This window comes from Lonchura striata, chromosome 7, assembly GCF_050655825.1.
Source record: "Lonchura striata isolate lonStrDom1 chromosome 7, ASM5065582v1, whole genome shotgun sequence".
NCBI classification, from domain to species: domain Eukaryota; kingdom Metazoa; phylum Chordata; class Aves; order Passeriformes; family Estrildidae; genus Lonchura; species Lonchura striata.
Window position 1 is genome coordinate 29,052,959 of NC_140709.1, and position 24,123 is coordinate 29,077,081.

Sequence of the window (24,123 nt, forward strand, 5' to 3'; positions counted from 1 at the left end):
AATACAACGTTCTACAAGACTATTACAATGTACAACTGATAGCCAGAATTTAAAGTGGGATAAATGCTTTCTGGCAAGGTCATAAAAGGAATCAATGCTGGAAATGTAGTCTTTCATCACATAACTATGCAGATAATTGCCAGGCAACAAACAATATGCTGGCAATTACCATTTTTTCTGTCCTTAAGAGATAGAGGCCTATCTACCCTTGCAAGTGCTGTAGTGCAGGAGCATGGAGGGAAACAGCTCCTGTGCCTGGGATTTAGATTTTGGTTGTGCCTTTCTGCTGGGCTTATCCAGACCTTGGATGTGGATGTATGTGGATGCTCCTCAGGACCCCTCCCAGGCCAGCTCCCCCAAAAAGGCACCTGGGGGTGCAGCCCTGTCCAATCCCACAGTTCCCTTCCAAGCACTGCCTTGATCCAAAAGCAGGCATGAAGGAAAGCTCTGCTGCCTCCAAAGACAGCCTTGCCCAGCCCTGCAGTGCCAGGTGTGACAGCCAGGGCACCTCTGTGGGGTCAGCAGCACCACAGTTGTCCCCAGCCCATCCTGGAGAGGGAGAACTCCCCCAGTGCTGGAACTCAAAATGTCCCCCAGACATTTTTGGAGGTTCCAGGCCCAAGACAGAAGCATTTGAGACCCTGGCAAGCAGCTGGAAACAGCTGGGATTTTGGGTTTGAACCATGGAACGATTTACCAACCTTGCAGGAAGAACAAGAACTCACAAAAGTTTGGATATTAGAGTAGAAGTAGTCACAAAGTAGAGGGAAGAATTTTTTAGTGCTGTACGGGGGGGTTTTAGTTTTGTACATGGGGGTCAGAGGTTTTAAGATGGAGGGATCTGGGCCTGCCCTGTCCTCCCTCTTTCTCCTTCCTTACCTCCAAGTTCTTGGTGATGTTGGCACTCACAGATTGGTTTAGAGTAGAAAAGCACCATTTAATATAGGTAATAGGTATTGGGGAAAAACTGCAAACATGTAACACGTAATGTACTATACAAAAGACAGCAGCAGCCCTGGGCAGGGAGAGAAGAAGCAGTTGGGGTCAGAGAGGATGTCAGGGTGTGCGTGTGCCTCTGCCTGAGCTGTGAGCAAACCACAGCAGCCCCAGAAGAAAATCTTTTAGATAACTTGCAATAAACTGCCTTGAGACCAGACAACAGAGACTGCTGAGCTTTTCTTTGGAAGCACGGGTTGGAGGAGAGACTTTTCCACCACAGAGAGCCCTCGAACCAGGTTGGGCTCCATCACCCAGGAGCTGAGCAGGACTTCCCTTCCCTGACTGCCCCTTCCAGGTTTGGGCAGGGATGGAGGCTCACACCTCCAGCACGCTCCCCCTGCTCGGTCTCACACACAGCCCCACGTGCCACCCACCAGCACTGAACACTTCTGGGACCATTTTAGGGGCTCCCAGTGGATGAGTTAAGCACCAGACTGGAAGCTTCTCTCCTCCACCCAAACAAACATTTAATTAAAGGAAAATTCTAAAGGCTCCAGTTGCTGGAAGCCATTGACTAGAGGTATACATGCAACTTTGCAGGTTGTTTTTCTGGCCTTGATTTCTGTTACTGTGTCTCAACTGCAATAAAAATAATATACTGACTTTCATTTCAGACCCTGAAGAAATACAGAATGCAAAAAACCAGTATAAATTACTTTTTCTTCAGATGTAAATTTAGGTTCCAAAAATGGATATTGATAAAAAGAAAATATTTCATTGACTGGTGGTGACTGCTTTGAAATTTTACATCACAGGAAATACTACTTTAAATATAGTATCGAGCATACAGTGTGGAAAGGGAGGAGGGAAAGCCATGGAAAGCTCCAGGAACCTCCTGCTTCTTCTGAGGGTGACACCACACAGCAAGTACTACCCTTGGAGGACATGCATCACTTACTGGAAAATTGTCTTCTAAAATATATCTGCTCAAGGCTTGGGACATGAGGGATTCCCAGCCCTTCCAGTACTCAGCTCCAGCTCACTCCAGTTAATGGTTCAACTCAAATAAAACCGAACAAAAAATGCCCCATAGTTTCTTTAAGGTTTTAAGTAATTTAATTTGCATGTTGGTCAAAGACAATGGAGAGGAATGCTGTGTGGATTACCGAAAAACTGTGCAACACTTACAGTCAATTGTCAATTAAGAGCAGCTTGATGAAATTAAAGTCAGCTAATCACTTCTGGGTGACTTTGTCAAGCTCTGTTTGTATCAAATTGACAATTTTTGTTTTGAAATATTGAGGGAAATCATAGATAAAATCAGCTGGAGCTTGAATTTCTTTATTCAAAAATTTCTTTGATTTTTTTCCAGGGCTGAAAATCAAAGTTGAAATCCTATTTCAGAGGGGTCTTTGTGTTTCTACCTTTAGACTTAAAATAGTGGTTATCAAAATTTTACTTCGACAACTTGTCAGGAATTTTCTTTGTTCTTCCCCAAACCTCTAGAATCTGTTTCTCACTATCCACATTTGGTAAGTAACTTATATAAACAGTTTCCTGATGAATATAAATATTTTACATTCAGACAGTTTCTTTTATTTCTACACAGGTATATCAATGCCATTTTATTCTCTATTTAGTATTACTAGTCCAATGGGAGGAGCACAAGCAAGGCCATACTAGAGGCTTCCCAGCAGATGGAAATAAAAAAACAAACCATAATGCATCTCAAAGGTTTTTCCTTTGTTTATTCCCTAAGTGAAAATGTGGGGCCAGAAGCCACATTTTTGAACTACACCCATTTTCCTTAAATTAGGTGAACACAAAGGCTTTAGAAAATACTCTTGTGGAAAACAATTCATCTACAGTCACCCTGCACTCCCTGAAAGTTGAAACACATGGGAGAAGGGTGACAGAAGGCCAGTGGATACTTTTAGCTTCTCTTTCAGATTCTGAAAAAAAACCTATACTCTGCTTCTCCAGGAAAAAGCAGGAAAAGAGGGCGTCTATAAATGTTTGCTACCATGCAAAATAGGGTAAGAGTTGTGTTTCTTAGAGTCCCCAAAACCACCTGGAAAGGTAAGCACACATTTGGTAAAGTGAAAGGGTTTTTCATGTCCCACTTCTTGGAGATAAGTCAGTTTTCCTAGAAATGTCCTTAAATAGGCAAAATGTTTCACTCTGTAAGCAGTGACCCTGAACACAAGCTATGCCATCCCCCAAGGTCCACACTTGCAAAAGCAATTTAGTAGCTCTTCATAGTCATTAAAGACCACCTTTAAATAGCTTTTCATGCATATGTGGATATGTTACTCACACTGGTATATCATGCTGCTGATTTTTAAACCTTCATAGAGTAAAAAACAATAGGAAAGATTCTTTAGAAAGCAACAAGAAAAATCTGTCAAAATCCTAAACTATGGATTTTTGCTGCTGGCTTTTAACTGCTAAGCAGCATGAGGAAACTTCCTGTTAGCAAGACAAAAGCCTACTGTCCTTTTTAGTCCTGCAACCCAGGGAAATGCAAAGCCTTGGCATAGAGCATCATGCCCCTTTTGCAGCTAAAGTTAATATGAAACAACACAGAACCAAGCTCCCAGTTACCTTCTGCTTAAGCCCATTTGTCAGGATGAAAATTTCTACCCACTTTTGAACTTGCTATTCAGTTTCCGAAAGGGAGGTTTAGCATCTCCAGCACTTACTGCCCTTAAGGCAGAGAGGCCCCTGGGTGCCTTGTGTCCCTTCCAATTAAGTTCCCTGCTGTGCTCCCCACATCCACGCAGGGAAATCGGGGAACGCCTCCTCTTCTGTGCCGCTCTCTGAGCGGGCACCACGCAGAGAGGCCATATGTTGGCCCCTTCCCACAAAGCTCAGTTTGATGCTCCCAGGCTTTTCTTAAAATATGCTGAGCAGAGATAGCACGAGGACATTTGGAAATGCCTGATGGCAAAGTGGGAGTGTTCGATCCTGTTTGGCTTCACGCCGTGTGTGTGACAGCGATGTCACTCTACACCGCAGACTTTTAAACACTGTTTTTTTGAAGGGGAGGTCACATTTTCCTTCCCCTAGCAGTGTTGTTCTTGTAAAACAAATACACATGACACACACAGACTCTGAAATGTAACAGCACTGCCTGTGGTCTGGGTGCTGTTGCACAGAAGAAAACAGGTTGGGCACTGAGCATGAGACTACTTAGGTATTTTGCCTTTCAGAAAGTGATCTGACCTTTAGACAAAAATTTCACTTGGAACATTTTCAGCTGCAGTTTGTAGCCACTGATGATGAGCTTCTTCATTTTGCTTAAAGAGAAACAGAATGCTCACATGTATTTGAATATAATGTTTGAAAACAATTAGGATGACCTGACACATTGTCATTCTTCTCTGAACTAGAGGATCTAAGCTGTGGTGGATTTATCAAATGCTTAACTCGATAGGCTGATGATTTGAGTTTTTTAATCACAATTCCACTACTCAGAGTGAGATGAACTTGGAAAAAATAGTTTCATTCTGAAATTATATCAAGAACTTGTGGTTTTGAGGGAGAAAAAGCAAAAGAAAGCATAATTATTATGACCCAATGTGACCCAACAAATCATGAATTGCATTATCATGACATGGGGTTACAAATTGGACACAGCATTTGAAGCAAGCACTCAGACATGCCCTGCAAGACCATGTTAGCCAAAAGCTGAAATTCAAATTTATTGAGAAACCACTGCATTGCATCTCACCTACATATCCTTTTTTTTTAGCTAGACTATAGACAGGCTGTAATAGTGGTTTTTGATGCCGTCATTTGAACCTGACAGGCAACTGCCAGGTAAGATGAAAAGAGATTATCTTTTGGCAACTGCCCTCTCCATTTCCCAAAGTAAATGACCTTCAACCACAGCAGCATTGAAAATCACAGCAGTCTAATATTAAATGTGAACCGTGTGCTGAAAGAGCAGTGGTTCATATTATAAGTAGGATGCAAAAATGCTTTGAATCATCATCAGATTAGATGAAAAACACCATTGTGTTCAAAAAGAACAGCTATAACACAAAGAAATGTAATAGAAAAAGGTTTAACAATGTCATAGAGACAAGCTAATGGGCTTCCCCATTTCTCTCAGATTCATGAAGATATTGTTTCCCTTGTTCACTTTTTCAATGCAGATAATTTTCCATAGATTAGCTTTTGATCTACCTTAATTAAAAAAAAAAAAGGCATGCATTGGCTGACACATAAAAGCAATCACTGTAATTTCTGTATGTTATTTTTGCACCCCTTTCCAACAATCACCTGTACCTCTTCTATGACCTACATCGTACAACTTGAAATCATTTCCTTGACAGCCTTCTTCCAGGTCTCCTGAGTGCCAGCATCAGACATCAGTCACCCAGCTCCACCTGCTTGCAAATTAGTTTTAGGGCTTTCAGCTGCCATCTTGCTTTCATCAGTTATTTCAGTGTAGTGGGAATTTTTGGGTATCTCTGTTCAGACCAGAGGACTCATCCTCTCAGTCCTTCAATCTCTACTGCACTTTGGGGCATCTGTGCCCTTCCTAGTTGCTGGAATTTTACTATCAGCTGGAAGCCATTTATTATTTTATCAAAAGACAACCCATCTGCTGTGCAAGTGAGGCAGCAGTTGATGATGTTTGTTGCAGTAACTGCAAAAAGGTCCCACACTATTCATGGAGACCGGGCCTCTGTGGTTTTTCCTACTGTCAATAAGGCTGGTGATTCTCTGTCCCTTGCCAGGTGACAGGTATGTGTTCTGTGTAACAGCTTGAGTGGGCAGAGATGATCCCAACTGGCCAAGCAGAAATCTTGATCCTATGGCCACCCTGAGGAGTTACTGGGGCAGCCACATGCATCATTGCTTTTACATGAACGCTCCATTCTTTTTCCAAGTGAAATGATCCCTGTACCTTTGGGAAGTTTGGATTTAAAAAGCAGAGCAGAAAGCAGCTCTGGGTTCTGTGCTGCATCCCAAAGCATCCTGGCAGCTGGTGTGCAGCAGGGTCTCTCCTCTCTGTCCTCCCTGCTCAGATTTGTGCCTGCCAAACTCTGCAGCAAGGAAAGCGGTCATTCCCTGTGCCAGGGGAGCAAATGTCCTTGTCCCTGTGTGTCCCTCTGGACACACAGACATCCTATCTTTAAGTCAGAGCACGAGCAAGTTTCTCATGTCAAGGGCAACAGTGGGTACCTGAGTGGCAGCAAGAGAAACACAGGGCTGCCTTGTGCTGCCAACTCTCTGCTGAATAGAAGCACAGTAAAAAACTAAAATACGGGAAAGGGTTTACTCCAAAGCTTTACTTCCAACAGCACATTAATGACCAAATTAAGACTGAACAGAGAACATGGCAAATCATTAAAATGCTAATGACATCACTGAAAGACATAAAAGATGAAGGATGTCCATTTTGTGCGTGGTTCAGTGATAGACACATTGACAGCAGTGATACTAAGCAAAGACTGGTGGAGTCTTTCTAATGTGACTTTAAATGCCTGATTTTTTTTGGTAAGAGTTTTCTGCCTCTGCTCTATGAAATATGATCTTTGTAGTTTCTATATAACATGATTAAAATCTCCAGCGCAGAAGACAAAACTTTGGTGAAGGCAAGCACAGCCTAGCAAGGGATGTAATTGAAACCTGAACTGCACTGAGGAACTTCCACTACAGACAGTATTTCTGGGGAACAATCTTTGCATGGAAAGGACTGATGGGAGCTAGGAAGCTCCTTACACTTCCTGGAATGTCAGTCATAGGTCTGTGCCAAGGCAGGTTTGAAATGGGATGTAAATTCCCAGAGTGGAAGCATCACTGTGAATACAATGCAAGGCACAATTGCAGGACTGTTCAAATCACACCTGCAGGTGGCTGAGAACCCACAGCAACCAAATGTTCTGGCACATTACAAAACAGAATTCACAGAATAACTAGGTTGGAAGAGACTTTCAAGATCGAGTCCAACCCATTCCCCAACACCTCAGCTAGACCATGGCACCGTGTTCCACATCCAGTCTTTTTTTAAGCACATCCAGGGACAGTGACTGCACCACCTCCCCAGGCAGCCCATTCCAGTACTTTATCACTCTTTTCATAAACAACTTTTTCCTAATATCCAACCTATATTTCCCTTGGTGCAGCTTAAGACTGTGTCCTCTTGTTCTGTCAGTTGTTGCCTGGAGAAAGACACCAAACCCCACCTGACAACAACCACCTTTCAGGGAATTGCAGAGAGTGATGAGGTCACCCCCGAGTCTCCTTTTCTCCAGGCTAAACAACCCCAGCTCCCTCAGTCATTCCTCACCGGGCTTGTGTTCCAAGCCCCTCACCAACCTTGTTGCCCTCCTCTGGACACGCTCAAGTGTCTCAATGTCCTTCCTAAACTAATACTCTGCTTTGATTTTGCACCACAGGCAACTGAGAGCACAGCTATTTCTCTCTGCACCATCAAGCACTTTGAGCTAATGGCATAACTTCTTCTGCTGGGCACCTGATCTGATGTCACACTGACTGTGCACTGGAGATGAAAGCTCTGCCCATGAGATTGCTGATTTCTTTAATGCAGGTCAATATAGCATAACCAGCCAGTACATCTCCTTCCATACTTTCCCACCTGCTAGGCACACAATCTTTCTGGCATTCAGAGCAGCCCTTGCCCAGGTGTTGCTGAATGCTTGGAGGAATGCAATTCTGAATAGTCATAAACATGCATCACATAGCAGAAAAGGGTACCCTGTCAGTACCTCGGGTATAGTAGCACTGAAATATCAGCTGCAGCATTTTTTGCTTGGAAAGTGGTGAAGCAGCAAGGCAGGTTCAGTGTAGAAATGAATAAAGAGCCAGGGAAAAAATATTTAGGATGCTTGTGTACTTATGGCTGCCCTGTGGGGCAATGGATGATTGTGTGCCTGAGCCCCTGCTTCCCTACAGCAGCACCCACCTTCTCCAGACCTAAGCAGTGGCACCCATTAGATCATCTAATTAGGATTATTGCACCAATCTGTTTGACTCACACTGAAGGGAGTCAGGAATTTTAGTGTCTCTCAGACCCTACTGAATTAAGAACAGCAACCTGGTGTCAGGTAAAAACCCCTTTGGCTGCACATAATCACAGCACTACAGGACTTGCTTGGTACCAAGTCACAGAAGTGCTCAATTTGCAGGACAAAGAGGGAATGCAGAAAACATTACTTCCAAAAACCGATTCCCTGAAAAAAAAACCTACTTCCTAGTACTGCTTTATTTTCTTTGTAAAGAATTACACATAGTATTCTTCATAATAATTACACATTATTCTTCATTACAAAATGCTAAATCTTTGTATCCTCCCAGCCTCAGATAAACTCTCCCATGCAGCAACAGATAAAGGATGTTCAGAAATTAAAATATGTGACTTGTATAAATACATAATGAAGCAATTGGCAAAACATTACAAAAACTAATATTCCTGCTGATAAAATACAGAATTTAAAGTCCCCTTTAATAAAACTAAACATTTTGTTTCTTCAGAAGAAAAAATTCTAAGAGGCTTAACAGCATTAAGAGAATAGAATAAACTATTGTTAACTTAATTTACTTTATTAAAAAAGTTAATCCTGCAAGAGTAATTTATATTTTTCTGACTCAAAGGTGCTACTATGATTCACTTTCATTCCCAACTCCATTTCAGTATAATGGAGTTTAGATGTGCCTGTGAGACTGTTGATTTATCGAGCTGTAAGTTGCATGTTCTACATTTTTAGACCAGTTGCTTAAAATCTTTGCAGCGGTACCTTGTTCTGGGGAATGAGTCAATTTCTTTTTATCTTTTTGGAAAGGCAGAAGAAACCAGATGGCAAAACTACATACAAGCCTCCCATAGCTGTTCCAAAAAGCACAGGGACTTCTCTTGTGATCTTTTTAGTTTTTTACTAATTGTAAAGGAGTTGTCAAATCCACTTTCCCAGTGCTGTTGCTGAAAGCATTGCTAGATTTTCCAAGGATACTTCAGCAGTGATTTTTGGCTTGAATATTTTTGGCTAACAAAGACCCACCACCTACCAAACATTGATTTTTTAGCTTTTCACTACAAAATCAAAACCAATGGCTTTGCCACGTTTCAAAGTCTGAAGCATCATTACAAGATGGATATTGAAACCTGGTGTGGCAACAGGTTTCCAAGAGTGGAAAATATTTTTTTGTTCTCTTGGCTAAACTGCTGCTCCTCCCTTTCAGATCAGCTGGAATAAACATCCAGCTTTTTCACAGCATGAATTGAAATTGCAAATTAAATTGCTTCCCATTTACTCCATCTTAAGCTACCCATATACACTCAGAAACTTACTGCATTTAAACACAAATTTCTCAAGACACCCACAATAGCTTTTAAGAGACACAGAAAGATATTTTACAAATGTCATATTACTTTTGAGAAACAAAAGAAAAATACCCAGTAGAATAATTTGAGAATCAACACAAGCCCCATCCACACTGCAGGCATGGCACACTGGGATGCAATGTTGCTTTTCTGAACTCTGCATGGCCATCCCAAAGGCCCTCATTTGCTAACTTATCCCATTCCACAGGGAAAATGCACTTGGCAAAACATCCAGCTCTTATCTCACAATTCCAATTCTTCTCTTGCTCTTATCTTGCAGAAAGTGTCCTACAACTTAGATCTCTCAGCAACACTTTCACAGCAAGTCTGAGACAGAGAAAAGATGTGAAGCTTATTACAGTCTAAGTACCACAAATCCTGGCTTTTGATTTATTTTTACACTTCTGCAGCAGAAGGCAGAAAAAGGGAAAGAGCTTTGAAAAAAGATTTTGGTATGGAATATTTCAAAATACAATTGAGACATAATCTACATAAAAATTAAAAATTAAGAGAAAAATGTTGACTTTGAGAAGCATAAGCCTCTATCTAAGACATTACTGTGTTACATTTGAAAAATATATAAGTAGGCAGTTTCTCAAACATGTTGGTATTATTAAAACCTTTCCCCCCACCCCTAAAAATGGAAAAAACTAGTGCAGTTTTAGGAAGCAGCATGTTGGGGGTTCTTCTAATTTGCACAATGATTCCAAAACTTCCCCCCTGCAATTTATTTCTGTCACATAAACAGGGGGATGTGACTTTTCTGCCAGTCTGTGTTTAGCCAAGACTAGGATGAGGAAATCTCAACTTTGTTTCAGAAATTGCTGGTATCCATTAAATATTTTTTATTCCTCTTTGATACTTAGCCTACAGTGAAGAACCTGAGATAACCACTGGCCAGTCAAGAAGGGTTTGAAAAAGTCACATTGTTCATGCTCAATAGTTCATCTGATCAATTTAATCAGTTGCAAATTTACAATATTTCTTCCTCCCTGACAAGAGAGGGAGCAAATGCCTAGCTGACCTTGAGGCCATATAAAAGTTTAATATGACTGCTTCCTGAGCACCCACCTGCCTCAGTACAAACAGTAAAACCACGAACAGGAAAAAAAAACAAGCTGCAATGCTGCTCCTTTTTTTTATTTAACTGTGACACTTATAAAAATAATAATGAGAAAATCAGTTATATCATGGCCTCTCTCTGCAGTTTTTTGTTTCACCTTCTGAAGGGATGTACCACTTCAGCTTTTACATATTAAGCAGACACCAAAAATCTTCAAACCTATCACTGTAAAAAGGATTTCTCTTCAATTATGATTCCATAGGTTTCTGCTTCTAATAGCCCATGCAGCTATATGCTAAACAAAAAAACTGAAACCTGTGACTAGCTCAAACTAAGATGTTTCATTTTGTATGTCCTAATTAACTGCCTGTAAATCTTCAGCATTTGGATTTCACTGAAATCAGCTATTAAAAGTTGGTAAGACGGAGAAGTCTCTCTCTGCACTCCAGTTCTACCCCAGGACTCTTGCTGAAGTCTTGCATCCAGAAAGATGTCTTAATTACTGTCCACACTGAGAACATTTTCCTTCAATGGAGGAAAAGCTGAAATTAACCTTAAATTTTATCACTTCCCTAAGACAACAATTAAGACAATCTACATAATAACTTTCTAGGATATCAATCTACTTTAATTGTTTCAGGAAAATCAAAACTCTTGCACCTTCCCATGTTAGAGATTCTTTTGTTCTTTGGATTCAGAGAATGCCTAAAGTCTTTAACCAAGAAAGTCTTAAATGAAGATAGAAAGGACTACAATCCTAGATAAACAACACTTAAAAGAGTTTTGTGGGGGTTTAATTCTTTTCTAAAGGAAGAAAGATTAACACAGTAATTTAGTTGGTTCACAAACATGAGAAAAACATCCAAACCCCAGAAAAAGCAGACAGAGAAAAGTTAATCTTCTAGACACTTACACTTTAGGCAACTACTCAGCTGTAAATACAAAACTCACAGGAAAAGGAAGAGATGTCCAGTCAGGGAGAGCTATTCCAGCCTACTCTTCCAGCAAGAAGTTTCCATCCTCCCTTCTATCAGCCCTCCCCGGCCTGTGGGACTCTCCTTTATAGCCCTCATCGTTTGCATACTCATCTTTTGCACCTGGCTTCCCTTCTCCCTGCAAACCAGCAGCAGTGCATGCCCACAGGTGCATGTACTTCTTGTTTGGGCTTTGCCCATTTTCTTAGGAAGCATCACCTGGGGAGTCAATTTCCAAGTGAGTCTATATCTGGCTCAACTGTGTTAAGCACCTTTTCATTTTAAAATCTTTTTTTCACCTAATTTTCCCTGGATTTTGTGTGTTTCACATTTGTTACAATTTCTCACAGAAAGCACTTTTCTTTCCCCTCACTCCAGAAATGCATTTCCCATTTCCCACACAGATAAGTGCTCTTCTGCTCCAGCGTTCTTGGCACGCTTGCTGAAAACTTTGGAATGAAAAATAAATGAATATGAGAGAGCATCATGCACTGTTTCTGACACACTTCAGCAGCTTTTCCCCAGCAGCCCTTGTGTGCTGGCCCCAGGCTAAGGCCACACACCACGCCAGGCAAAAGCCACCTCCATTCCTCTTTCCTGGAACAGCACTATCTTCACACACCGAAAATTTCATTTTGTTTTACGGGCCCCTCCCCTGCACCAGGCTCCAGAGAAGATAAGTTTTATCAGTCCAGCGTCAGCAAAGTGATAAATAAGGGCACAGCCTGTTCCAGCAGGAGGCAGATGCAGAGGCTTGCTTGGCAGCACAGCCAAGTGCTTCAGCAGCTGATGATTGAAAGCGGAAGCTTAATGGAGTGAATGTGAACAAAGAATCAGAATAAACGCCACCTTTTGAAATAGAAAGCAAGCAGCTAAAAGGCTGGGGTGAGACAGGAAAGCAGATGCAGAGCAGGGAAGCAGTTCTGCAAAGCCAGTCTGGATTCCAAATTCCAGTTGAGTCATCCTTGTCAGCCAGAGCAATGACAGTCTCTGTCTGGGTGGCCTCCTGTGTGTCAGCAGGTGATGGGGAAAACACACGCTCCTCTTGCAAGAGCTGACTTCCTGCAGGAAATGGTTGTGTTCTGCTCTCCTACAGAAATCTTCTTCTAATTAAGCATTTCCCTTTAGATCGTGTCCCCCAAATTGCCTGTAGACATTCACTAATCTTAGATTGATAGATCTTCAGGCTGTAGCAGGAGAAGTGTAATTATCTATGAAAGCTGGTCCCAGATAAAGAAGAAGGGAAGGATTTTGTCCTCCTGCAATTAAAGCAGCTATAAAGTCTGAGAAGAGATTTTGCACTGGTGCAACTGAGTTGAACCATGACGAACCATACTAGCACAAATCACTTCAAGTGCTACAAATATTATGGCATTTCTAGAGAACTGGTGCATGTGGCACTGTACACGTCCTGCAGGAGCTCTTGTCTGGTGGAACTGTTCCGTGAGCCCACACAGCCAGAAAGGACCACTGGGAAAGGAATGAGCTGGACAGACTGACCCCTGAAACATCCCAGTCTGAAACAAGGGCTGGGTTTGCCCTGAACATGGGTTAGCAGGAGGCCACATGCACAGGGCACAGGGTGGGTGAATCCTCAGTGGCTGCCAGAGGAGGCTGCAGCTTGGCAGGAGAAATGAAAGGCCACAGTGTCCAATGGAAAACCCAGGGGAAACCAGGCTGCTGGTGAAGGGATGGGTGAGAATTCTGACCTGCTGCTCTCTCTAAGCCTCGGGGATGAATGCCAGCATTGGGAGGTGATGTTGGATTTGTGCAAGAGCCCGGAGCAGAGGCTCTGGTGCAACTGGAGATGAATCTCTGAACCCCAAAACACACCAAGGATGAGGCACACAGGCCCTGACTGTGTCTGGCCATGGCACAGCTGAGACTAACAGGACATAACCAGTAAAGTGTCTCTCTGTCATTTTTCTCCCAGTGGTCGCCTTGTAGAGTGCATTTGATGAATATGAATAACTATAAGCCAAGAAGTGAACAGACCTTTGTGCAGCTTGAAGGCTGTCCATGAAAATAATGGGCCAAATTTCAGAATGTTCAAGTAGACTTCATACTTTGCTAGCAGCAAATATTTGGCTGCTGTCTCTGGCAGTAAGGGTAGGGGCAGTGCCAGCTGCCATTCGGATAAGGCAGAGAATAATGGATTTCACCATCAAACAACACTCACGGAAAGCTGTCCAAAGATGCCTGGGTAGACAACATTCATTAGACAAAAAAGAGGAATTTCTTTTTTAGAAGGGTGAATTGGAAAGCACATCATTCCTGCACAGCTGAAGGAAAACAGATACTACTCTTTCCTGCCTTTGAACACAGCAGCAGGACTGCTGCCTTGTCTTGGCAAGTGGTAATTATAAATATCTGTCAGACCTTTGGTGTTAATGCTTGCAGGTAGCCATCTGATCACATTTTGGAAACAACAGAGCATGTTCTGTACTTACCATGTTTTAAAATAGATTAAAAAATTTCCTTGGGAAATCAAATACAAGTCAAGAGACTGATGTCAAGTCCAGTCCTTATTAATTATGATTATAACACCATTTGACTTGACACAAAGGAGAAATTGCATTCAAATCACTTCCAAATCGTTTGCAGCATGTATGAATCTAACCGAAACTAGTGAGATACCTTTGCATATCTGAGGAGGGAATTACTGTCTACATACCAATGCCCAGCACAGGTAATACACAGACATTCTTTTTAATGGCCAGGTTTATGCAGCTAATTCCTCACATTCAGCACCGAGTGTACAATAATCCTTTTGACAAATGAGTCAAGAGGCAGGGTGCTGCTGAGCATAATATGCCTTATTGCCTTGCACACATCTAGGACATGGAGATGAGTGAGGATTAATAGTCACAATTAGGAATGTAAGAGCAGACTGTGGATTGTAAAAATAATTAGCAGGTTCTGAAAAGAATTTCCAGCCCCACAAAAATGTTTTAGTGTGGAATACATTTGAAATGGAAACAATAAAAGAGACTCAGCGATGCTCTTCCCATAATGATACTTTTGGGATTGTTAGGACAGGATTTGAAAGCTTCCTGGCTCCTTAACACAGATGGCTCAATGCTCACAGACAGCCAGACACTGTGGCCTGCTCTGGGGATGGCAGGCAGCCACTTGGCTTCCCGGGGCAATCTTGGGAATCTCACATTGGACCTGTGCTCTTGCTCTAGGGGCTGTAGCACTTCAGAGTCCCCCAGGGTTTATGCTCCCCAAGCCCTCTGCTCATAGGGAAAAATGCTGTATTATGTGAGCACCTGACCCACAGCAAGGAGGGGCAGGGCTCTCCATGCAGCACCTGGGCACTCTGTGGAAGGAGCTGCCCTCTGCTCTGGGACCAAGGCTGCCCCTGGTTCTTAGGGAGAGAGTGGCTGGGTAAATCTCCTGTGCTTTGCTGAGTGTTTCCAGCACCCCAGTTCAGTCTGGCTTTGAACTTTGCTAATAAGGAAAATGCAGACACTCATCAGGAAGTTTCAATAATCCTGAAACTGGATTATAAATTTATATTTTCAAAATACAGTAAGTGCTATATTATCTTTGTTTGATTTTTGGCATTAGAGGAATGGAGGATTTCTTCTTAAAATGACAACTGAGATGCCCCCATCTGTCAGGAGTGCTGGGTTTCAGTTTCTGTGGATTCAGAAGCCTTCAGTAAGGTTCAGAGGAGCTGAAAGGAGCAGTATGGAAGCAGCCAAATTTAGGGGCCATGCTGAAGCTGCCTGGCAAGCAGCAGTGCTGGCTGAAGGCTGAGCTGCAGGGCAGCAGAGCTGCACTGCTCAGTGCTGAGGCACCTCCAGAGCACAGCCCTGAGCTTCTGCCCTTTGCAGATCAGCCACTCTCAGCTGCTTCCCAGGTGGGCTGTCTCTGGAATTTAAATAGCTAAAATGCCATTAAAAAGATCATGAATCATTCTTGCTCAGCAGCATTTGCCTTTCTTTTCTGTTTGAATAGGTGACTGTTGACTACAATTCCTTAAGAAATGGCAGTCCATAATTTATCTTTCCAGAAAACTTTCCTCTCATGGCTATCCTTTCACACTTTCCAGAAGACAGGTATGGTGAAAATACTCTGAGAAAGAGTTAAGAAATTCCAGGGTGTCTCTCAGATGCCAGAATTTAACAGTAAAATGAGGGCTCAGTGCCAGTAATTTCCCTCAGGTGTACCTTGCTTCTGGCAGGAGACAACATCCCTCCGGCCATGGACTGGGCAAGGATGTCTTTGCAAACTTTGCAAGTCTCTAACTTGGCAATGAATAAAAAATTCTGGCAGGAGAGGAGCATATAATGATCAAGTGTAATGAAATGGTGACAATACATCTCACCAATCAATGGAACACTCTCTTTGTAAGGACGTATTCCTTATTTATAGATCAGCTGGCTTGTGCTGCAGAGGGGCGTCAACAACTTTCAGTCTGATTTAGAAGAAAGACTAACTGATGATGTGAAATTACCTGGAATACTTAATCACAGAGATCAAAAAGGTTGGTTTGGGCTTGGTTTTTGTGTGTGTGTAAGTTCAGCTTTAAAAATCATATCATTCCAATATAACTCCCATTGTTGCTGTCACTGTGGAGTGTCTAAGTACCTAATATATCTAACACAGATGTGCCAAAAGGCTACAATTAAATCACTCTGCAGTCATCTTCTGGTACCAATCAACTTTTTCTCCTCCTAATGAACAGACATGCTGTTTTATACAGTCTGATTGACTGGTTGATATGAAAACATAAAGTGGCAGAAGCTGGTGAAAAGTATTCATTATTCTCTGTGTTTAGAGCTGCAATAGAGTGAATAATTGTTTCTGATTGTGGCAGCCACTCTTGTGCTGACTGATGAGTGCTACAGCACTGGCACAGAGGTTGTGTTAGACAGGATGGAAACTCATTTGTGAGACCTTCATGGAAGCTGAAGCATTTTCAGTGTTTTACTTTAAACGGTGAACATGGCTTTGAATTGGTAATTTTCTACTGCCTTGTCCACAGAAGCCATCTTCACACCTTTGGGAGATTTCTAAGGAGCCCCAGTCCAATATTATAGCTCAGGAAGCTGAAGCAGAGAGGAGAAAAGCAAGTTTCTCAGTACCTTTAGGCAGCCAAGTCAAAGTGAGCCACACACCACAGGAAGTGTCTGTCACACTCACACTTGGTACATCAGGAGACTCTGCTTGTTCATGTCAATGTAAGAATAATTTTTTTTCAGGGCTCAAATATGTTGCATTAAAAATGAAGGTTGGTGACAGGAGCAGATGAGGAAGGAGCCTCTCATCTGAGGAAACACACATCCTCAATATCTAGGTGCCTTACAGAGACAGCAAATGACCATGATCCTGTCCTACTGCTCTGAAATCTCTGGGGGTCCCTGGGGTAGGGCAAACCTGTCCTGTTTATTCATTGCTCTTAAACAGCCCAGCCCATTGGTAGCCAGCTGGGTTTGCCTGAGAAAAAGAGTGGCTGTAGGCAGCTGAAGCAGTGCCCACCATCCAAATACCCCAGACAGGGTGAAAAAGCAGAAGGAGGAAACATTGCTACTGAAGCAAGGGAGGGCTGCTCACACAGGAGGGTGATACTTGTTCTGGAGGGAAGAAGGTGGACTATGGTCCTCAAAAGCCAAAAGACATTAAAACAAAAATTACTCCTTGGAAATGCCTGGCAACTGCAATTACTTTTAAAGTTAACACATTAAAGAGCAAATGTACTGAGAGATGAGTGGGCTCTAATTTAGGCTAGGTATGAAAGCAGTCATTTCCTGGTGAAGATGAAGGTGGAACATGTGCCCACACTCAGCACACCATGTGAGGACAGCACATCCCCACGGACACTGCTCCTTGGATCTAGACAAAAGATGAAACAGAACCAACACCAAAAGCAAACCACACACCTTTTCACCCTGAAAGAGGATGAGAGAAAACACTGCAATTAATTCACACTGTTGGTTGAGCATCTACATTTTGGTTGCAGGTACTCAACATGCTTTTACTTGAATAGTAGTAAACTTTCCTTGAGCAAAACACTGAGAACAAGTGCTGGAATCAAATTAGAAACCTTTTGTGAAGGAATTATAAAAAGGAAATAAAAAACTTCACTCATAATATTCATTTGACAACCCGTGGTTCCCATAGAGGCTGTTGTAATACCATATTGCAATGACACAATTACATGAAATTCCTCAGTAGATAATCACACTTTTAAATTAGTTAAAAATATTGCTGTGCTCTTTGGAGGGCTTTGCAAGTTGAACTGCAATTTTTTGTGCTTTGCTTTTTTTCATCTATCTTTGTTTGTTGGTGGGGACTGCCAAAGTTTGTGTAGATATTTAAGCCCAAGACAGCATCTTAGCTTAGCCATCTGTGAAAACAAAACCGAGTAAAAATACAGCTTTGAATAAATGAAGCACTGAGGGAATTTCATACTTGATATAAATAATTGCAGATATAGCTTGTTGCTATGCAGTTAAGAAAAACATTTCTCTTCTTCTTGGTGAGGACTCATTTCTTTAAAAGGCTCTACTTTCAAACATGAAGACAAAGAAACATTAATATTTTTCAATCTTCTGTTTAAAGTGTTCATGCAAGATTGATGCCTTCCTGTCTGGTTTGATAAAAAAGAACACAAATGATCAGGAGAGAGGCAGGAGAGAAGAAGCAGAGGCTCCCAGCAGCTGATTCTTACTGACACCAACACTTCCCATGGCCTCAAAGGCCAGAGGCTTACAACTTGGGCCCAAATCCACTGGGCTTAAAATTTGGGTGCCCTATGGAAGGTTCAAGTATGAGAAACAGAGAATTTTTGGGTGGGTGGAAGAGAGCTGTGAGGCATAAGCTTTGTGAAAGGGGCACTCACTTGTCAGGTGCAGCAAGAAAAATTACTTTATAATTAGCACGTGGGGAAAACTCTGAGGCCACAGAAAGGAAGGGAAGGCAAAGGCTTTTTCATATCAGCTCTTGGAAAGTGACACATTTTGTTGCAGAGCAATATTTGTAAGGAAGGGTTGGTTTAGGAACCTGTCCTTGAACAATCCATCACAACTGTGTGTTTAACCATGATCCTGAGCCATAAGCCTCAGCTCCAAAGCTAAGCAAAGCACAGACTTCCTCAACATAATACACAGGAATTACAAACTTGACTGTTTTGCAGGGAAAAGTGCCTTGTGCTGACCACTCTGAAAGCACAAAACCAGAGGCACTCTGCTGCTCTTGAAGCATTACAGGGCAAGGGTTCACACAGCCCCTGCCTGTGCCCAAACGCCCTCATCTCCATGGAGCCAGGAGCACACAGCTCTGCTGGGGGTTGCCTGATGCCAATGCAGACACCCCAAACAGGGGAAAAGCATAAATAATACAGCTCAGCTCCTTCCCCACGCTCTGCCTTCATTTCAAGCCTGAGAAGGAAGGCTGTGAGGATCAGAGCACCTGCATAATAAAGCATAAAACCAACAGCTAGTCTGCTTCCATCCATTCTGTATTTCCATTTCAAGTCATGAAATGATCATAATTTTCTGATCATTGCTTTAGACCTGCTTTGTTACAGTGCACAGGGTTTTGCTCTCAGCAAGGCCACAGCTCCCTGCATGAATGCTTGCAGTGCATATATGTGAGTACATTTATTCATATTCACAGAGGGAAGAGCAAAAACCAACAGCTTTTTTCAGGCCCTGAAAGCCTCAACATTTTTTACTTCTTTGTTTATCTTGTTTCCCCAAGAAAAAAAATACATTGGACTTTCTTGGCTGAAAGCTGTCATCTTCAATGAAAAGCTGATTATACTGTGGAAGTAAATAATAAAAGCATGATTCTGTCTGCTTGTCTGGGCTAAATTCTTGAAAAAAGACCCTCAGTTGGTACTCAATAATTTCCTCATGAAAAGCAGTGTTTTCTTAAGGAAATTGTGACAATTTGCTGTGGACCAAATTAACAAAGATATAATCTGTCCTCCCACTGAAGACTTTGAATTTGCATGCAAATAATTGTGGTGTGAGAACTGGCGGTGTCACACAGCTTTAATGATGGTTTGCAGTAAAAATACCAGGAGAACAAACACGGGCTCTACAGCTTCTGCAGGTTGCCAGTGCATTGTTATTGGTTCTGACCTTCTAATTGCCTCTCTATTTTCTGCTCCTGGCTGCATGGTGAATAACACGAGTGCTCTTTCAACTCCTACGTGTTCCCCAGGTGCTCCCCCTTCTCTCCTCTCTCTCACAAAGAAGTAAACTACCAATTTAATGACTAACTAGCTTGTACTCTCGGAAGACTCTCTCGAGCTTTTGTAAAAAAACCTTGAGCTTTGAACATTTTTCAAACAGAAATCACTATTTTTATCTTTCTTTCTCTTAACTCTCCGTACATGCCAGTGAGGAGCATTTTAGTTAGAGCCCTGTCAGCGCCGTGGTACAGCCCCCCTGCCTCCTTCCTGCTGCTAGCGAGGAAAAACGCGGCTCCTGTGCAGTTAGAGAGGCAAACAGCTGATGGAGCTGGGCAAATGCTGAACGACCGGGGCGGGGGCACGGCGCGGGTCACCCTGGTACCCGGGCGCAGCCGGGGATGCTGCGGGCGGGATGCGGATAGGATGCTGCACCGCTCTCGGGGTGACAAGCACCGGGTCACCCTTCCCTGAAGGGGGCTCTTGGGACTGTGGGAGGCTCTCCCAAAAAACTGCCGTCGTGTGAGTATGTCCGAGCGGCAGCGGGAGCGGCCCCGGTGGCCGCGGGCCCGTGCAGTGCTGGCCCGCAGCCGTGAGATGTCACTGCGGCCCCACGCAAAAGCGGCGCCGGGCTAATTTGTCAGACGGACCAGAAAGGCTGGGATGCGGCCGCTTCCCTGCCAGGAGTGCTTGGCTGTCGCCCTGGTCCCTTTCCCGTCGCTGCAGCTCCCAGCAGAGCTGTCCCTGTCTCAGCCGGTGCTGCCGGGCAGGCTGAGCAGCGCCTGATGCCGCGGAGGATGCATTTCTGCAGGGCATTGCTGCAGCTCCTAAACTGTGGCTGCTTCATTCCACCTTCTTCTGAAAAGAGACTACCAAACCTCAGACACTTCTCTGAGAGGCTTGAGTGAAACTGATAGAGTCGTTCCCTTTAGATTTATAACCTGACCTGGCATTTTAGAAACGGTAATGAGGGATTTTAAGCAGTGGTCTAACATAGCTGTCATGCCCTGCTTGCCCTTGTGTAGTTTCTAGTGTCATCTGCAACCTTCTGATTCAGCAACTGGATGTGGTTGGAAGGGCAGGATCCTCAGTACTATTTTTGACCTACCTAGATCTAGGCTGGATGTTGTTCAGCTCTTCAGTGTTCAAAATAAATGTAAATGTACACTAGCTGGGAGAAGACTTCATTTTCTGGCAAGTTAAATAACTGCTTTCCTGAAGTGTCCCAGGTGCTATACTGAATGAAAAGTTCCATCCCAAGTAACTCAGGGACAGGTGTGCTTCATCAGCACTCAGAAATTCCTCCCTTGTCGAACTTTCAGGCAATTGCATGCTTTTCACCCTAGGTGGAAAGTAAATGAGGTTTATCCCTGCAGCAAATCCTTCAGAAGACTGGCACCGTCTGCCATTACACAGGACTGCAGAGATACAGATAAGGAAAAGCAAGCCTGGGAAGCCTTACCGAGGCATATAAATATGCCTTGTACTAATAGCTGTTTATTAAAACAGGTTATAAAACACATTTTCCAAGTTCAGATAGTGACCGCCTTAGCCACGAATGTCCGAGGTATATACTTGGATCAAAGTTTTATGACCTCTATTTATTACAGCAGATAGCACTACCTGAAAATACCCACTTTTAAAATCTTATTACTGTCAAATTCCTTATTTAGACCAGTGACTTGACATTCTTGCATGAGTGAACATTAAAGTTTTTGCCTTTTTAACCTCCTAATCCTGGTGCATAAATCTTTTATAACTGATTCTATTCTGTGTGTCTTTTTGGTGTTATTGGATTCTTATCTTTCATTCTAGTCTAGGTTTCTGATTTAATATATTAAAAACTTCAGCTCAGCTTTGCTTTCTTTATTAAGATACAAAAGAGGTAGAAGCTTATAGATTGCTGAATGAAAGGCACAATTCTTTTTTTTTTTTTTTTAAAGGAAAATTCAAAAGTTTTAGTTTAAAAAGAAGCTTGCATCACCCTCTCATGTGGCACCCCCTTATGGCTGTCACAGAAATGCAAAGAATTACTTCTGATTTTGAGCAAGTACATTTGCTTTCCCTTAGCTGCTTCTGCTCAGATAGTGAGGTCAAACCCTGCGGCCCTAATTCTACTGGGAGGTCTCAGCAAGCTCTTCCTTCTCCAGAGTCTGCTGGAAAACCTCTCCCTGGGAATCTGCTGACAGGGACCAGAGCATGGAAGGACATGGACTTAAAGTTCTCCTTTACTATCCTGCCTTGCCTTCTTCTCCTAGAACTTACACTACAACTGGGTGAAACAGCAAAATCAGAGCCCATTCCACCAGCAGAGAAAAGCAAAAAATTAAACCAAACCCAAACCCTAAATATTCATAAGAGCAGCAAAACCAGTTAAGTCTGGTTTTTGTCTCAGGAGTGGTCTGTTTTAAAGGTTTTCTTATGACAAAGAAGGGCTGACAGGTGAAAGGCTTAAAAGGGATGAGAGAACTGATGGTACCACTCTGCTTATAGGGTGTTTGTATTTGGAAAATCCTGGCTATACCCATGACAGTAGTATGTCAGACTAACAGCCTGCCAGATTAGTTTACAAAAAGCAGGTCAGATCCTTTACATGGGTGCATCCAAGGTGCCTAAGGGATGGATGAACTTGCAGGACCACATTTCAAATTAAAATTTATCTGTACAGAATTAGAGCCACTACTGGACATAGAAAAAGGGGTGGTTAAAATTTATATTTTCTGAAAAGATGAAAGGATAGAATAGAGAGATTTTTATCCACAATTAAATTAAATTGACCTGCTTTAAATAAAAATATCTTTTTCATGCCTGGAGTATACCCGTAATCACATAAATTTGAACATCAAGAAATTTTCCTTTGCTTTAAACAGGGAGACTGTTAAAAAATTTACATATATATATACATTTACACACACACCCCCTCCTAATCCCCTTGTACCCTCCCTTTCTGTTGTGTGACTTGGCCACAGCATCCTCAAGGACCCTGACGGCAGATGGAAAGAGCAAGACTGGGCAAACTCATATGAACTTCACTTCTTATTTGGATGCCCGAAGCATAACCCAGACACAAACAGTAATAGAGGACTACTCAGTATTAGTGCCTTAGACTCAGACTTTACTGATTTAGCTGAAGGTGATCTGTACTCAGGCTAAAGGGAATGAGTGGGCAAACGGGGTTTGTTTGCAGGAAGAGCTGAAAGCCCAGCCCAGGGTGGGATGGCAGCCACTTGCCTCGGGGTGTCAGAGGGAAATATTCACACGGCATTGCTGTGCTAACTGATGGGACACAGCCACCCCAATGCTGCCTCTTGCACCTTTCCAAGGTTGCTCGGAAGAATTGCTGGAAATCAATCTGACAAATCTCCACCTGAGCTTTTTAGGTTACCCTACTTATTTTCTGCTTTGTGATTCATCCCTGTAAAAAACAAATCTAGAGCATAACTGTGTGAATCCTATCTCTGCACAGCTGCTGTGAACCCACATCATTTTTCTGGGCTATAGGAAGCACCTGTGTCCTAGGATGCAGGTTTCCCAAATGAAACCCAACTGTGATCTGATCCAAAAAGTGGGATTCTACCAGCCTGGTTGTGCTTCACACCCTGGGTGGTAAAATCCAGACAGATCTCACCATCATTCCATGTGGTGCTGCTATAATTAATCCCCGATTCAGCTGCCAGTTACTGCAGATGCTCTTCTGCAGATAAAAGGGGACTTCCTCCCCACCCTCACCCCTCTTTTAATTTTGTACAAGTTCCCTGACCTGGAAAACTGATATTTTCTGGTTCACACTTATGCACATTTCAGCTCACCCCCTTGAGTCCTCTCTGGAATCTGCACTGACAGGAAAATGACACCGACAGGAGAGTCTGCACCTACCCAGAGGAAATGCAAACAACACAGCCTTGTCAGGATGGTCAGTCCCAGTTATTCCCCCTTTACTACCTCAACTAATTTATTCCAGCATCCACTTCAAATGCTTGCTTTCCTATACAGCATTTTCTATAAGCTACCCAGCTCCACTACTGCCCAGGACAGCAAACTGAAAAATCCCCCCTGCTTTAACAGGGGAAGAATACTGGGGGTCTTAAACCACCCCCAGACTCCAGCATAAGTTTTCCCTTGCTTCTTGAAAGGAAGGGGGATAAAATAGGAAGTGGGTTCTCTCCAAGCTGACAAGCCTGCCTGTGTTCAGAGCAGTGCAGAAACTGCCAGAGAACACTGGATTTGTAGGAGAATAATTCCAACACACGGCTGCCAAGGTCAGTCAGCCTCGTGCACTGGGCTGGCAAGCCAAACTTCCTTACATAAGTAATGGCCGTCGGCAGCCAGCTCCAAATTTGGCACAAACTTCTCCCCCCTCGCCCCGTGTACAAGGAAAAAACATATTAAACTTCTTCTGCCTTAAGCTGTTTTCCCCTCACTTGTTTATTTTTTCCATCTCTTCCAGGCTGATTTGCTCACAGCTCCAAGTGTAAAATTCAGCTTTCAGCAAAGGGTCTGATGGCTTTCCCAGTTTATCTGCAGGCTGTTGGGATGTTATCTCATTAATGGTGCAGAGATGCCAATAGGAAAGGTCATGGAAATAAGTTGGGTCATCACAATCGAGTGCTCCAATTTCATCATGCATTTCTTGTGTCCATCC

General features: G+C 42.9%; 1 long non-coding RNA gene across 1 annotated transcript in view; it reads right to left on the minus strand.

The window, feature by feature from the left end:
- LOC146766926 (uncharacterized) overlaps positions 1-18,554 on the minus strand; it is a 95,291-nt gene extending 76,737 nt beyond the window's left edge. The window contains exon 1 of the long non-coding RNA XR_014956775.1: positions 11,310-18,554. This is a non-coding gene — a long non-coding RNA (uncharacterized LOC146766926). The remainder of the gene's footprint in view (positions 1-11,309) is intronic.
- Positions 18,555-24,123: the final 5,569 nt, after the last annotated feature.